This window comes from Antennarius striatus, chromosome 4 (genome assembly GCF_040054535.1).
Source record: "Antennarius striatus isolate MH-2024 chromosome 4, ASM4005453v1, whole genome shotgun sequence".
In the NCBI taxonomy this organism is placed as follows: Eukaryota; Metazoa; Chordata; class Actinopteri; order Lophiiformes; family Antennariidae; genus Antennarius; species Antennarius striatus.
Genome location: NC_090779.1, coordinates 1,367,205 through 1,383,905, shown reverse-complemented (window position 1 = coordinate 1,383,905; position 16,701 = coordinate 1,367,205).

Genomic DNA, 16,701 nt, shown 5'->3' with positions numbered 1-16,701 from the left:
TCCGGCGCCGTCCCGCCCGCATCACCTCGGGTGGCGCAGTCGCCGCCGCCTCCGCCCCTGTCTGCGCGACCGTGCCGCACTAGGAGACCGCCTAAGCGCTACGAGCCCAAGACTGGCCATTGGGTGGTGAACTGAGTCCTTTGATCTTTTGTAGCTTGCCGGACTGGGGGGGATGAAGAGTTCTCTGCCAGCCACAAGGGGGCAGTGCTATATTAGGTTCCTTGTTCTCTTGTGTTAGAGTCATGTGACACCAGGCTGTCATGTGACACAAACCGTTCCGTTGCTGCACTGTTGCTGTTATGAGGTTCACGTTCGGATGGACATTCCCTCATGGAGCTTGGAAGCTGTTTAGCCGTTCCCACTCTTTTATTGTAAGTTTGTCTTTTCTTTGGTCACAGTATTTTTGGAACTATGCAGTTTGTTACTTTATTCTGTTTACTTATTTAAAAAGAAATATATGCTTATATTTACTTTTGGGAAATATCTTGTATTTTTGTTTAGTGTTTTCACTGCAGGGCTTCTTCATCGTTGTCATTAAAAACAATAATTGACATTGAGGAGTGTATTTCTTCAAAGTGCATACCGCCACCTACTGTACAAGAGTGTGTAGCGTCATATCCCCACCTCTAGATTCTACCCATCAACTGGGTCTCTTTCAGAAAGCTGAATCATGCTTTCCTCACAACTTGGATCTTTTCTCTTTCTCCTTCAGTTCCTAGAATTCCAGCCAAACTCCAGTCCTGCTGCGCTGCTCTGACTTTCCTCTGTAGCCTCTCTCTCTCTGAAGAATACTTTAGACATTGCATTAAAATATGTTCCACATTTTCCTTAGCACCACATCTCTCACACTTGTCAGTATTCTCTTTGGTACTGTTTGGTACCAAAAGTGTCAGTTTTTGTTGTTTTTAGGTTTTTCTCTCCCAATAAATCAGTCAATTAAAAGGCTAAATATATGAAATTTTGCCAGTAATTTTCTTTCACCTTTATTTTCTAAATTCCTTAATGCCTGTCATTGGAAGTGTATAGAATAGCAGATTTTCACTGTGTACACACAGGACCTGATTGGTGCAAAAATGGTCGAATTGACTCCCATTATAACCACATATTTTTCATATACTATAATCATATATATATACATATTATATATTTATATATTACATATGTATATTATATATATATTACTATATACAATAATGCTGACATGTTATAATGCAACATGATCTTCATTGTCTGCAGCAAGACACAGCCCGCACATTGACCCCACAGCCCAGACACAGACCCACCGTCTGTGTTTACTCCTCCTTTCCTGTCGGGGTCGAATCAGTGTCCTCCATCTAACCCTGTCATCTGAGTCCTCTCCTGTCACACCAACTACCTTCATGACAGGTAGTCGGTGTGACAGAAGGACATGAAAGAGGACATGATTTTTTTTGGAGGTCTGTGTTTACACACCTGCAAAAATAGGTTTTTCCATTCAACCAATTGGTAAGCAGAGAGAGACATATGACGCGATTGTGTCATATGTCCCCCAAAAAACAAAAACATGCTTCTTTTGAGTACAAGACATCGGAAGCCAGAGGTCCAGGAATCAGGGGAAAAAACCTCACAAATTATAAAACACTACAATTGCTGCAAAGGAGCCGTCGACCACCTGGACCAGGTAATTACGCATCACTTATTTATTTCACTTACTGGTATTTATTTACTGTTACTCACTACGTTTGATTGTGCGATATAGCAATAGCCTATGCACTTTATTTCGTTGAATATTTTTCTATTTATCAAGAGGGATGTGTGAAAATGTATTCATGTCATTGTTTTTGTCCGTAGGCTTGTGGCACCTACTCCTACCGCCGGCAAACGCGCAGCTGGACCATGTGTCTTTTGTACCATCTGCTTGATGTCTCCTGCTACAACGCTTTCAGTCTTCTCATCTCTGTGTACCCCGGCTGGAACAGCTCTAAGTCCACGAAAAGCTGCCTTTATTTGGAGCAGCTCGGCACAGCGCTCGTCAGCCTGGCCATGGAGAACCGAACACAAATGCCTAAAGCACCGTTTTCGGCGAGCCTGGTCCGTGAAGTCCAGGGCCGGGCCAATCAAGAGGAAGATGGGGCAAGGGAGGAGCCACAGCCGGTCCCGGCCAAATCACGGAGGGCTTGAATGCTGTGTGCTGATCAGAAGAGAGTGTAGCCGGTGTGCAAAATGTGAAGGACATGTATGCAAGAGGCATTACAAGATCGTCTGTGAGCCCTGTTTCAAGAGCCACTGAACATTCACACACACACACACACACACACACACACACACACACACACACACACACACACACACACACACACACACACACATGCACACACAGAGAACAAAACATACCATGCCATGGCATACACTACACAAATATTGTTCTTTTATGTTCTAAAATGTTTGCAATTTAATGAATGTTAAAATGTTTATATGTATAATAAAATATATAGTTGTATAAAGGTCTCATATTTTTGTTCGTCATGCACCGGATACGTTGCCATGGTGAGGCGCATACAATTTTATGACATGATCCGTTTTGGACCATTAGCCAATGTGTTCATAAACTTTAAAATTCTCCTTGTACCAAAAACTAATTATGCATTAGTGTTAATATTGTTACCAATTACTGGCATGGTCAAGGTTGTAATATCATTATCAGAAGTATTTAACTATGCTAATTTTTCAAAATATTCCATATTTTGTGTTTTTCCCATTGGTAGAAAAAAAGGGTTGTAATGGCAAATTCCATATAGACATATATAATAATAATAAAAACTTTATATCTCTGGTAGGGCTGCCACAAACGATTATTTTGATAGTCGACTAATCACCGATTATTTTTTTGATTAGTCGACTAATCGGATCATACGTAAATTGAATGTAAAACATACAGCTTATCGCACCAGCATGAAGCTGCTCTTATATAACCATCAATACTTTTCATATGCTAACTAAAAATAAAGACAATTAAGAGGATAGTTCATTAAACCTTTAATGAAATATGCTTGTAGCAACAAACAATTGTTTAACTGCGTAGCATAAAGTGCAAACAGCTGAGTAAAATAAGGAAAAGGCACTTGCCTGAACAACACAAAAATAAATACTTCAGGTTTATTTTTTAGTTTTTTTCTTTTCTTAATTTGCCTTTGGCATCAAACATAGCAACAATGAGGTAGGCATCTGTAACTAAGGAATTATTACAGTTTTGATCTCACTGACTCAAATATAACAAAAGTGCATTTTGGGCTCAGTGCTCACAACTGTATTCAGCTTTACTACACTCCGACTCTATGCAATCCCAAACTGCACAAGGGTCTTGTTCATAGCCAGGAAAGTTAGCATTTCTCCATGTCTTGGAGAAAGGCTTGCTCTCTTTGGAGAGCAGATGTTCCCTGCTGCAGAGAAAATCCGCTCCGATGCTGTCCGTCACCAGCATGTTCAGCCTGGACTCAGTCAGGACGTTTGCTTGCTGAGGTGTGCATGTAGCTGGCTTTGTAACAAAGCTGTCTATTGAAGTAGAACCTACTTTTTTAGCACTGAAACATAACGTTAGAAAACATTAGCGTTACCACATTTCCTATTCAAACACATCACTGTTGTAGCGTTACAGAAAACACATGAAATATGTGTGCTAAGGGCGGCTAATGAATCAAATCGTCATCGCTAATGTTAACGTTCACAGCTATATGAGTAGTAGTAGTAGTAAGTTAGCTGTCTGTTTACGCTAATATTAGCCGCTAACTACCCAGTTAGCTTACCGAGACGACGGTCCCTCTTCATCGTTGCCACAACGTGCTTCCTTTTCAGGTGCTCGTGCACCGCAGTTGTGCTGCCGTGGAAGGCGACTTCTGTCTTAAAGATATTGCATTGCACACTTTTCCCTTTTGTTTTCGTAAAATGCTCCCACACTTTTGAACTCTGATGCCGCCGGGTAGCCATGACACCAGAGCCGGTGACATCACGGCTGGCCCCGATTACCTCTACTGCACAGGTGTGTCAAGGAAAGAAAGGTAGGCGCGGCCGTGGAGGTGCCGCAGCAGTTATGAGAGAAAAACAAAGATTAAAACAAAAAAAAAACGACTCGTCGACTATTAAATTAGTTGTCGACGATTTTAATAGTCAACATAATCGTGACTAGTCGACTAATCGTGGCAGCCCTAATCTCTGGATAGGGCTGAAGTAATGCAAAAGATCAGATGCAGATGGAGCTTACTGCAGGTACGCTGCTCGTGGCAGCACTGTGACCCTTCATGTTTCGTGTTGTGTCGTTTAACTGTTGATGTCAAGTCCCTACGTGTATGGAGATGTGAAGGATGAGAGCCCTGAGAGCTGCTCTTATTTTTCCGTGGATTATGAACTTTAGTGGACGATGTGGATCAGTTGAGCCTCAGGCTCAGCCGAGCGGCAGCACAGACAGCCGGCGTTTGGAAACGCCCGTCCGGCGTACATACATCCGGGATGAACTGCTGTCGTTGCGACCAGAGCCTCACATGAACAGGGTGCGTTAAATCTATCCACCAGTGTTGGATTACATCCCCGAGGAGCTGATCCGAAAGAAAAGGAAGCGAAAACGGGGGAAGAAGGGGGGCATCCGAGTTCGCCTACGGAAGAGATTCACCCGCCCACCACTACCCTCCATCGTTCTCGCTAACGTGAGATCCCTTCACAACAAAATCGCCACATTACGGCCATACGCCAGGTACAGTCTTGATTTCCGTGAAGCGTCACTGTTTGTTTTCACTGAGAGCTGGTTAAAGCCATCAAAGCCAGACTCACTCTACGAAGTCCCGGGGTTCACTCTGGTGCGAATGGACAGAGGAGGGGAGAGTGGCTACGGTGGGATCTGTGTTTACATCAACGATCTCTGGTGTCGAGCCTTCTCCACTAAAACCAGGATATGTGACGACCCCAATGTGGAGATCCTGGACATGACTCTACGACCGTTCTACCTCCCTCTCACTGCATCTTACTGTTTCCTGCTTATGTTCCCCCGAAAGGGCCAGGAAGAGCTGCACAAGCAGCAAGAACCATCGCTGACCGTGTACACGAGCTGCAACTACAGTTCAAGAAGCACCAGCAGTTGTGCTAGGAGATCTGAATCAGTGCTTCCTTGACACTGTGCTGCCAGGATTTGAACAGTATGTCATGGATGCGACCAGAAAAAACAATATATTGGACAAGTGCTATGTAAACATTAAAAATGCTTATGTAGCCAGGGTTGGGCCACCTATATCGACCTCAGATCATAATGTTGTGTGCATCACTCCAGTCTATAAAAAGAGGAAAGCCTGAGAAGAAAGTAGTTAGGACTTGGACAAACGAAAGCAAGGAACAACTAAAAGCATGCTGGGACTGGACTGATTGGGACACTCTTAGAGACGGTTCATTGGATGAAATAACCACTGTCATAACTGACTACATTAATTTCTGTGTAGAGCTGGTTGTTCCTACAAAAGAGATAAAAATTTATCCCAATAACAAAACCCATGTGACCAAAGATATTACAGAAATAATAAATGAAAGGAAAACTGCCTTCATAAACAAAGATTTTGGTGCACAAAAATTAGCAGAGAAAAGGTTAAAAAACAGAATGAGACAGGCAAAGTCTGCGCATAGACAACGTTTAGAAGACTCATTCAAATCCAACAACCACAAGAAGGCACGGGACACAATGAAATCTATGACAGGAATGTCATCTCCAACCAAACCTATCGTGACAGAATGAAAGCGCCTTAGCCAATGACCCAAACACGTTCTTGGCCAGGTTTGAGTCATTAGACAACTCCTCAAAGTGCACTGAGATACTCAAGGCTGTAATACCTGCCCCATCAGACAGAATTACCATCACTGAGGAAGACGTGAGAAGAGTGTTTCAGTGTACCAATACTAGTAAAGCTAATGGGCCAGACGAGTGCAGTGCTTTCCTCCTCAAAAACTTTGCATCTGAGCTGGCTCCAGTGTAGCAACCCATATTCCAAAACTCTGTAGACACACACATAATTCCCCTGTCTTGGAAAACCTCACACATAAAACCACAACCAAAAATCCAATGTCCCAAGGAGCATAAGGATTATAGACCCATAGCCCTCACTTCAGGGATAATGAAATCCCTAGAGAAAATATTACTGCAACATCTGGTTAGTGTAACCAGGGACAAACTAGACCCACGTCAATACGCCTACAAAAAGGGCTGCGGTACAGAAGATGCGGTTGCCACACTGGTCCACATGATTACAAAACATCTAGATCAGTCAAACCACAACTATGCAAGGGTGTTGTTCTTGGACTTTTCTTCAGCATTTAATACGATTCAGTCTGATATATTGGTGTCAGAGATGGTCCAGTTAGAATTAAATCCATACCTGATTCACTGGTATGCATCCTTTCTAACCAACAGAGTACAGAGAGTGAAGGTGAACAAAACCATCTCCTCAGCATTAATCACAAATGTTGGTGCACCACAGCACAACCTCAGCCGTACTCTTCACTCTCTACCGACAGCTGTCGTACTGCAGAATGTCTGTCTGAGGGTAAGAGTAATAGACCAGACCAGTACATTCTGAAGTACTCTGACGACACAGTGTTAATATCTCTTCTAAATAACTCAGTGACACTGGACTGCACCAACAGAGGGTAAATAAGGTGGTTGAATGGAGTAGCAACAATGCTCTCATCATAAACACAAATACGACAGAAGAGATTGTTTTTGGCACACCACCAGAAACACAAAGTTCCTGTTACTATTCATAATGAACGGATCCATCAGGTGCGTTCATACACATACCTTTCTTCCTTTTTGATCATCTTCCCATCTTTTCTGCCAAATTTCCTTGTCCATTGCCCTTATCATTGTTTTGCCCTCTCCTTTTCCATAAGGTATTGTGATTGTTATGTTCTTTTCCAGAGCCCTTTTAGCTAGGTTATCAGCTACCTCATTTCCCTTCACCCCTGTATGAGCTGGCACCCAGCAGAACTGTACCTCAATTCCACCCCTGTGAAGTCTGAACAAACTGTGCTGTACTTCAATGAACAAATCTTCCCTGATTATGTTTTTTGACTGTAGGCTTTCCAAAATAGCAACTGAATCTGTACATACCACCACCCTATCTGGTCTGACCTCCTCCACCCACTGTAGACTGATAATTGCAGCCACCATTTCTGCTGTGAAAACTGACAAGTGGTCCGACAGGCGTTTTGAAATGCTCACTCCCAACAATGGTATGTGCACCCCTACTCCCACACACTCCTTTGTGTTCTTAGATCCATCTGTAAATATTCTGAGGTAGTTGTAATACCTAGTTCTTAGGTATTCACTAGTTCTTTCACCCACTTCACTCAGCCACCATTCTTTCTTCATATTACAAACAGTCATGTCCACCTTTGCTTCAGGGTAGTTCCATGGAGACAACATACTGACTGGACTGGGCTGTGTGAATTCTATATTATCTATCCCATATTTTTTGGCCCATTCATTTCCTGTCCACCCAAACCCTTTCCTCTGAAATCTGGAATATTCCCAGCAGCTTTGTAAAACGTGTGCAGCTGGATTCTTTGCCCCACTTCCTTTAAGCTTGATCCAATAAGCTAATGCTACCCTTTCTCTCCGTAACTCCAGAGGCATCTCTCCTGTTTCAATTAACAGAGCATTAATGGGGGTTGTCTTCATGGCTCCTGTGCATACACGTGATGCTCTCTACTGAAATCTGTCCAGTCTATGTAATGATTGGACATAGTGTATGCTGCACCATACACTATGCATCCATAGTCAAGTATCGACCTCATGAGTGCCCTATACATGTCAAGAAGAGCCTGTTTATCTGCCCCCCAGTCACATCCAGCCACAGCTTTCAACAAATTAATGACTTTTTTATATTTTGTTTCCATGAACTCAAAATGTTTTTTCCAAGAATATTTACTGTCAATCCATAGGCCCAGATATTTAAATTCAGCCACCATCTCTAGTGGCTGACCACACATTGTTATATTCTCCACCTCAATCTTTCTCTTGCTTGTGAACATCATAGCAGGACTTATTTTCTGACATCTTAAAGCCCCATTGATACGACCATCTCTCTACTTCCTCAACTGCTCTCTTTATTTTTTCCATCACATGAGAAACATTTCTCCACCTCATCATTTCTCCACCTCATCCAAACTGCCCCATCATCTGCATACAGATGATGGGGCTGATCTAATACCTCCTTTTATGTTTACAAAAATATCATTTATCATTACGTTGAACAACAATTGGCTAATAGCACCCCCTTGTGGGGTACCGTTTTCCACTTCAAACTCTTTTGAAAGTCTTACTCTTATTCTCCTGTCTGAAAGAAAGCTCATTATCCAATTATACATTCTTCCATTAATGCCCATTTGATTTAACTTAATAAGTAAGCCTTCCCTCCACATTGAATCATATGCTTTTTCTATGTCGAAAAATACAATTACCATTGTTTCTTTCATCTTTAATGCCTTTTCGATATCATTACTTACCCTAACTAGTGCTTCTGTAGTGGATTGACCCTTTCTAAACCCACACTGAATATCTTTTATTAATTCCCTCTGTTCCAATACATATGAAAGTCTGTGTACAAGAATCTTTTCCATCCATTTACACAGGTGGGACGTGAGTGCTATTGGTCTATAGTTACTCGGGTTAGTGTGATCTTTCCCTGGCTTGTTAAATGGCAAAATAATTGTCCTTTTCCAACTACTTGGAACATCTCCATCTCTCCAAATTGTATTAAAGAATTTCAACCCTTTCTTTAATGACACTTCAGGGAGATGCCGGAACATGGCATAACGGAGCTGATCATCCCCTGGGGCTGTGAACCCAGTACCTTTAAGCACTACGTTAAGTTCTTGCATCGTTATTTCCATGTCTAGTGTTGTTGTAAAGCTTTCTTCTGCCTTACCTCTCCAAGTTCTCTAAGTATCCTCTCCTTTTGCTGCCTATGCTTATCACCCAGGTGTTCACCGCTATGCACAGCAGCAAATGTCTCACCTGACACATCTGCCTTTTCTTTGTTTGCTATAGCTACCCTCTGACCACTAACCAACGCTGGAATTTTAACAGAACTTCTTTTCCCACTCATTTTCTTGAACATTGCCCAAACATTTTGAAGTCTTATTTCTCTTCCTATGGATGAACAATAGTTTTTCCATGTTTCCTTTTTTGCTTCCTTAATTATCCTTTTGGCTGCAACCCGTTTCCTTTTGTAATCTACAAGGTTCTCTATTGACATGTTCTGTCTTAACATCCTGAGAGCCTTGTTTCTTTCTTTAATTGCTCTACTGCTTTCGTCATTCCACCAGGGGACTACTCTGACCTCACCTTTTGTTGTTCTTTTCAGAATACAAAGATTTGCACTATTTAAGATATGCTCTGTGACTTCACTAGAACATTCATCAATATTTCCTTCAAGCGTTACCATGTGTGCAGTCTCCTTACAACACAACCTAAATGTTCCCAGTTCGCTTTACTAATGCACCATCTGGTGACTGTATAGCCTTATTGCTTACACACATTCTCATTTATTGTGGTACTAATTGGAAAATGATCACTTCCTAGTGTAGTGTCATCTTTAACACACCATTCACAAATACTCACCATTTTATCTGACACCAGAGTAAGATCTAGTACTGATACTGCTCCTCTGATTACATTTATTCTGGTTCCTTTTCCATCATTAATACAAACCAGATTTCTCTCATCCATCATTTCTTCAACTACACTCCCGTTATTGTCTGTATGATTACTGCACCATAAACTTTTATGAGCTTTGAAATCCCCACACCATTGTCTTAATTTTATCACTTTTCTTCTTCATGCTCACTGCTACACTGATGGCATGGCAGATAAAAGCCACTAAGTTCTCTTTTTCACTACCATGGTACTGTCATCCACTTTACATTTATGTGAGCATGTCCTTTGCTCTGGTAGAAAGGGCCCTTGCATTTGGGTTTGATTTCCTTGAGTGCTTGCCCTCCCCACTGTAACCCTCTGTCCCTTTCCACTGATATCCATACTGTGAGCTCCCTCCTTTCTTATTCTCTTTAGAGCCTCTGCATATGAGACATTCTCCGTTATTTTGACTCTCTGAGCTTCCCTTGCTTCTCTCTGAACTATACATCCTCCGTAGTCTCCAGTTGCCGATGGGTTGTGGCAATAAACTGGTGTGCCCTAAGCTCCAAAATGATCAGGAGCTGAAAGCAATTCTCATTCAAAAGGTTTATAAAAGTAAAACTCTATGTGAAACCATCAAGGGTGCTTTTGGTAAGCGTGCACTTTTATTTGTCACACATTCATGCAGTATGTAGATACAAAGATACATGTTTTACATTTCAGGATGACAGGGAAGACAATGACCAGCATTCATGGGCTAGTATTTGCATTAGCAAAAGACCTGTAGACTGTCTACAGGACTGTCCTGAAGACTGTCTACAGGACTGTCCCATAGACTGCCCTGGCACTATCCACAACAGTGGAGAAAAACAAAACTGGGAACCTGACAGAAGAGGACCTGATGGACCATGCCTTAAACAGTAGTTAGTGATGGTATTCCTGACACTAAGGGTTCTGAGAGTGGTCCTAGCTCAAGCAGTACAAGACCCGATGGAACACACAGTCTTGATGAGGACAACTAGTCTTCTTATTTAACCCTTGTTGCTACCATGTCTGGTGATAGCTCTGAGGATGAAGGATTACAGCAGGCAATAGTTGCCAGTATGGAGAGCTGTATGTGAGTAGTGCACATAGATTGAGTGACAATAAAGGATGGTCTTATCATTTGCATAGACTGTTGTTAGTCCATACATTGTACATCAAGAATACGACTGAATTGGTTTTGATATACAACCGTGACGCTAGATGGGAGTACTACATATTGTACCTTTGAACATGGACGGCTTGTTAAAAACTATGCCATTAAAAACCTCAAATATGAGGATCTTAATGGCGAGCATTAAGACCCCCATGTTTGAGAGAACAGAAGGCATCAAAAACTTTGTTCTCAACAGTAACGGGACTGCGTTTTGTTTTTATTTGTTGTTGTTGTTGTTTGTTTTTTCACTAATAATTTAAATTTGTACAACATATTGATTTCATCAATGCTTTCTGATATTACATGTCTTCTTATTTTGTTGTTTTGCATTTCATGCTGTGATTTGAATTCTGCCACAATTTAATCAAGACATTCGGTCATTGAATTGTTTCCACCACTGGCATACATTGTGACAGTGAAAGTGTACACTGTGATTAACTGGTGGGAACGGCTGATTCCTGATTGTGTAAATCAGCAAAACAAACTTCTAGTATCTGAGATGTTTTAATTAGTAGTCAGAGTTGTCTTGGTTGCCTCCCGCTTTCGTTCTTGCAGCCAGTCACCCTATGAGGACTGCCTGATCAAGGGAGACTCTTTTAATGTTTATGCCATATTCTATTCCATTTATTATTACTAATGTTTTCACAGAAGTGTTAACCTTAATACATAATTAATTACAAGCTTCCATGAGATATCAGGTATCTGAAAGCAGAACCATTGAGGACCTTGAGAATGCAGAGGCACCTCTGCTTGACTACACGCTCAGTGCAGGATGTCTGAGGCTTGTTCGGTCAATCAGAGACAGGGATCTGCTGGTACAGGGCATTGTTGTTTCAGGTCATCCACAGGCTTCAAGGTCCATTTCATTTAGAGTTAATCAGAATACGGAAAAGAATTTTACCCATCAACCAACGTAGACTAAGTTTATGGACTTGATTATGTCAAAAATGTCAGGCTGGAACACGTCATTCTAAATGAAGTAAAGAAATAGAATTGTTTTATAGATTCTGTGAGGAACTGAAAACTCCAGACACATCCAGACAGCTTTTGCCCCATGTTCTGCTTTGAACCAAGCAGGTCGATAATCTTTTCACCATTCACTGTCACCAAAAGGGAGCAACAAGAGAGCTGGTGGAAGTGATGACAACCAACTGGAGAGACTATCTTCAGGATGCAGAAGGTGCAATACTTGACATAGATCCTTACCTTCAGGTTGACTAATATACATGTTTTATTAATGATAAACTATTTTTTAGGTAAAGTAATCAAAGGGAAAATTTGATTTAATGATTGGTGACTCTGATGTATTTTGTAGAAGAATAAGAAGAAGGGCCATCCAAACTACAGAAGATATTGGCCTTTGCTGCTGGTGCGTCTTTTGTCCCTCCCATCGGGTTTTCACCAAGTCCGTCTGTGGAGTCCATTCATCAGGGAGACGATGACTTCTCTTGACACCCATGTTTCCAATGGCCAACACATGTGTTAACTGCATCAGGTCGCCGCTTCATGTTTCATGTCAGAAGAAAAGTTTGACTGCTTTGGAGAACACCTATTGATTCAGTAGATAGATAGATAGATAGATAGATAGATAGATAGATAGATAGATAGATAGATAGATAGATAGATAGATAGATAGATAGATAGATAGATAGATAGATAGATAGATAGATAGATAGATAGATAGATAGATAGATAGATAGATAGATAGATAGATAGATAGATAGATAGATAGATAGATAGATAGATAGATAGATAGATACTTTATTAATCCCGGAGGAAATTGATTACCATACAATATGCATATGCATTTGTTGCATATGTTGTTTGTTAGTGTCACCTTTTTCTCAAAATGTCATTTAGACGTTGTTTGTTGGTTCACAAATCAATTAGAAACACATCTGAAAAACAACGCACATGCATAGCCTCCTTACTGAAATATATTCAGGAGTGAGGAAAACACGTCAAAGCCATAGTCCCATCATTTTCCAAAGGATTCACTAATGAATCCTGTTCATTGTGGTCTCATTGATTTTTATAATAGATGGGATTGTAATGTTATTATTAGTCTGAAGTTCTGACACAGGCCCATGTTCATCGATGATATAGTGGGTATCCATATGAATAATGTCATTTATAACAGGTTGAATACCAGTGTTGTTAATAACACCTGAATGCTATAACTGAAGCAGTGTCTGTCCCCCTTGTGTGGAGAGACCATGGTTGTTCCATTGATTAATGAATTCTGTTACTGCCTCCTGAATTCTTGGCAAATAACCATAATGCAAACAAAAAAGAAGCACTTCATTCAATGAATCGAGGATACCTTCTTCTTCCATGAAGTTAAATATAGAGTGTCTACTAACAACTATTGAGTTCTACCCAGTCTTTCAATTCTCTGATTGTGGACTGAAACACCTGTCACGACACTTTCCAGGCCTCTGCTCTTCAACATTAAATGTGCAACGAGTATCTTCTCCATGGCATGATCGCACCTGACCATTGCAGGTAGACCAAAGTTCTCAAAACCCTCCATGAATGATGACACAACACTTGATGCCCTGTTGAAAGACCAGAATTGGTATTATTACACCACACTAATGGGAAACATTGGAACAAGACTAATCTTAAATGTCTACCTGAGGAGAATGAACTGTAATCTGATTTTTTATCCCACATATAATTTAAGAAATGTCTGTCACTGTCTCCTCAGTAATGTGGTGAATCCACCTGAAAATGCACATGTGGAGCATGACGAGAACGCTTTTTCAAAATATGATACTGATTCACCATAATTAAGAAAAACTTATTTTCATATGGTCCATGTGGGATTTCCTTATTTGTCCATTAGAGGGCGCAACATTTGGAAACATTGTTAGATGAGAAAGTATCAGTTGAGATCCAATCAGACCAAATCACTGTTTCAGGTTTTGTTGGCACAAAGTCGGTGAACATGGTCGCTACTTCCGGTTCTTTAAAAATATAAGACAACCGTTAGCCTTTCAAATAGGTGGTGCTTTTGTTTTGAAAACAGGAAGTTAATCCACCCTCGCTGTAGTTGACTGAAATTCGGGATCAGGCGTCGGATCCCCGTGGTTCATTGTTTACAGCGACTAATCACGACCTGTCTGAACGATACCGTTTACAAAGACATTATGACACACATAGATATCCCATAATGCTATTGTGAAACAAATAACCGCACATTTGGTACATTTCTGCTGAGAAGTAGAACATCACTGATTCCTTGGTGTGGAATGCAATAGACTGATTCCGCCTGTCCAAAGGGAGTACAACAGCACCGTCACCATAGTGACAATTTTAATGTCAGAAATTTTATTTATGGTGCTGGATACAAGAAAGTGAATAGAAAAAGTGGCAGCTTTTAAATTAAATCTCTGGGGAAGCTAATTATGTGACCAGAAGGAGGAAAACTGAAACCATTACAGTTCAAGAAGCAGCTACGGTTTATTGTTACATCAGATGTCTGAAAGTACAGTTTGATTTTTATAAAATAACAAAGACTGCCTGAAAATGAATGGCAAAGTGTGTTTTCTTTATAAACATAACACAAAAAAGAAAAGAAAGTTGTGTTTGACCAATTTTTTCTTTGTTTTAACTGCGCTTCTTGACAATAAATCTTACATCCTTGGAAAACCTCTTTATTCCCTTTTTAAACGATGCCACACTTGTAAGGAACACACATTGTGAGATGAGCAGCAGAGCTAAGAATCTGGGTGTCTCCCATGGAAAATGTGAAAAATCTTCTCTGCCTAGTCAGAAAGCTTATTCTGCCAGTGAATCTTGTTTGGTGGATTGGATGATTGACATGTGAAGAAGCAAGACATACTGGCAATTTAACACTTAATTCATTCAACAAACTGGAGTGTAGAAGAACGGTTCGAGGCTTCATGAGGATTCATTTGCTCTAGTACGCCATCTACTGGAGGGTAAAATATCAGTTTGCAGAAATACTGTGAATAAAACTGTCAGCAAAATAAAGAATTAAGCAAAACATGTATATTTTAGTGATGTGTGTGTGTGCGTGTGTGTGTGTGTGTGTGTGTGTGTGTGTGTGTGTGCGTGCGTGCGTGCGTGCGTGTTTCCCATAGGGGAATTATTTTTGTTTAACTCCAAATACTTGCACACGTATGTGTGTATATATACCTATACATATACACACACACACACACACACACACACACACACACACACACACACACACACACACACACACACACACACACACACACCGGCAGTATGGAAAATGATCATTTTGACATGACAGAAATGAAAATCCAGTAAACATGTACAGTGAGGGGGGGGTGGTCGGGGTTGGGGTTTGGACAATGATTGTGCTTCTGGTTTTATTTAAAAACAGTATTTTTGTCCACTGTGGAAGGTCTTAGTGATTTATTTTCTTTGACAATATTGTAACAATCCCTCAGTGTCATGAATGCGGACAAGGATGACAACTCCAGACTTTGGAGGTAGTCTCTGATAGACCTCGCCCTGTGGGGTGAGCATTGTCATCTTGGAGGATGGAGTTTGGTCCCAGACTGGGCAGATGTGGAATTGCCGCTGGTTGCAGGAACTCATCTCAGGACCTCAGTGCACTGACATTTCCCCCAATGATGACAAGCCTTGTTTTTTCAGTGTGGGAGATGGCACACTGCCTCCACCAAAAGAAATAATCTACCAAACACCATTTTTTTGTTTTTTGTTTAGTTTGTTTTCATTACATGAATTGCTGGAGTGATTAACTTACATTACATTATCTTATCGTCGTTATAATTTAAGAAGTATTTTTGTTGATAATTTCCTTGAAATAACATGAGAATGCTAAAGAATCCTAAATTAAAATACAAAACTTTTTTTTTAAATTTTGATTTATGTGATAAAAATAATGCAGATGTTTCAAATGCACTTTTCTGTTGATTGTCTAATTGTTGTGACTTTTTTGTGTGTGGCGGCAGTGGCTCATCGGTAGAGCGGAGGTAACCAGACATTGGCCAATCGGTCCCCATCGAACCGTCGATAGAAGATCTTCTATCTGAACCATTGATGCAGCCTCACTTAGTTTTGACTGGTCTTTGCTGTTTTAAACGTTTAAATGAATACATTAATAAAGAAACAAACACACAACTCCAGAACAGACATACCCACAATTGGAGATCACCATGCAAAATGAAATTGCTAGAACAAAAGTTACCACGGGAACCCGTGGAAATTCCACGATAAAACAATAACATCAGACTTCACACCAAACATATAAAACAAATGTGTTGGTTTATAAACCAAGAACACCCGTTATAGTCAAAAATCAACGTGGTGACGTCACGACTTTGTGTCGGCCAATCATGGATGGCGCTGGGCGGGCATTGTGAAGCCGTAGATGAATGCTAGCAGGCTAACTGGAGAAAGAAAGCTAACTACTGGTGAGACTGGGAGAGGAGCTAATGCTAAAGGAGCTAATGCTAAAGGAAAAGGCTCCTGTCCAAAGAGCAGGTGTTCAAGAAATGTTAGAGAAGTGATGGTTCTGTTAGTGACTACATGAACACAACTGTATGGAGTTACTAAAGAGCGTTCTGTCAGCCCCCCAGGAGCATTGTGGGTACTACATGGACTGTCCCATTCCAAACAGAAACCACAGCTGGACAGACTGTTGGTGCTAGCAGCTAGTTTCACTCACTAATGGTTGTTTTGTGTGTGGTTCTGTTTGGACCCTCTGCTCTGAACATGAACATTGTTAACAGTCCTGACTCTAGATGGTGTTACCTGGAGACCATCAGAGGTCCTCCTAACATAGCAGATGTCTTAGGACATATTGTTCACCTGATTCCTTCTGGCAGTTGTG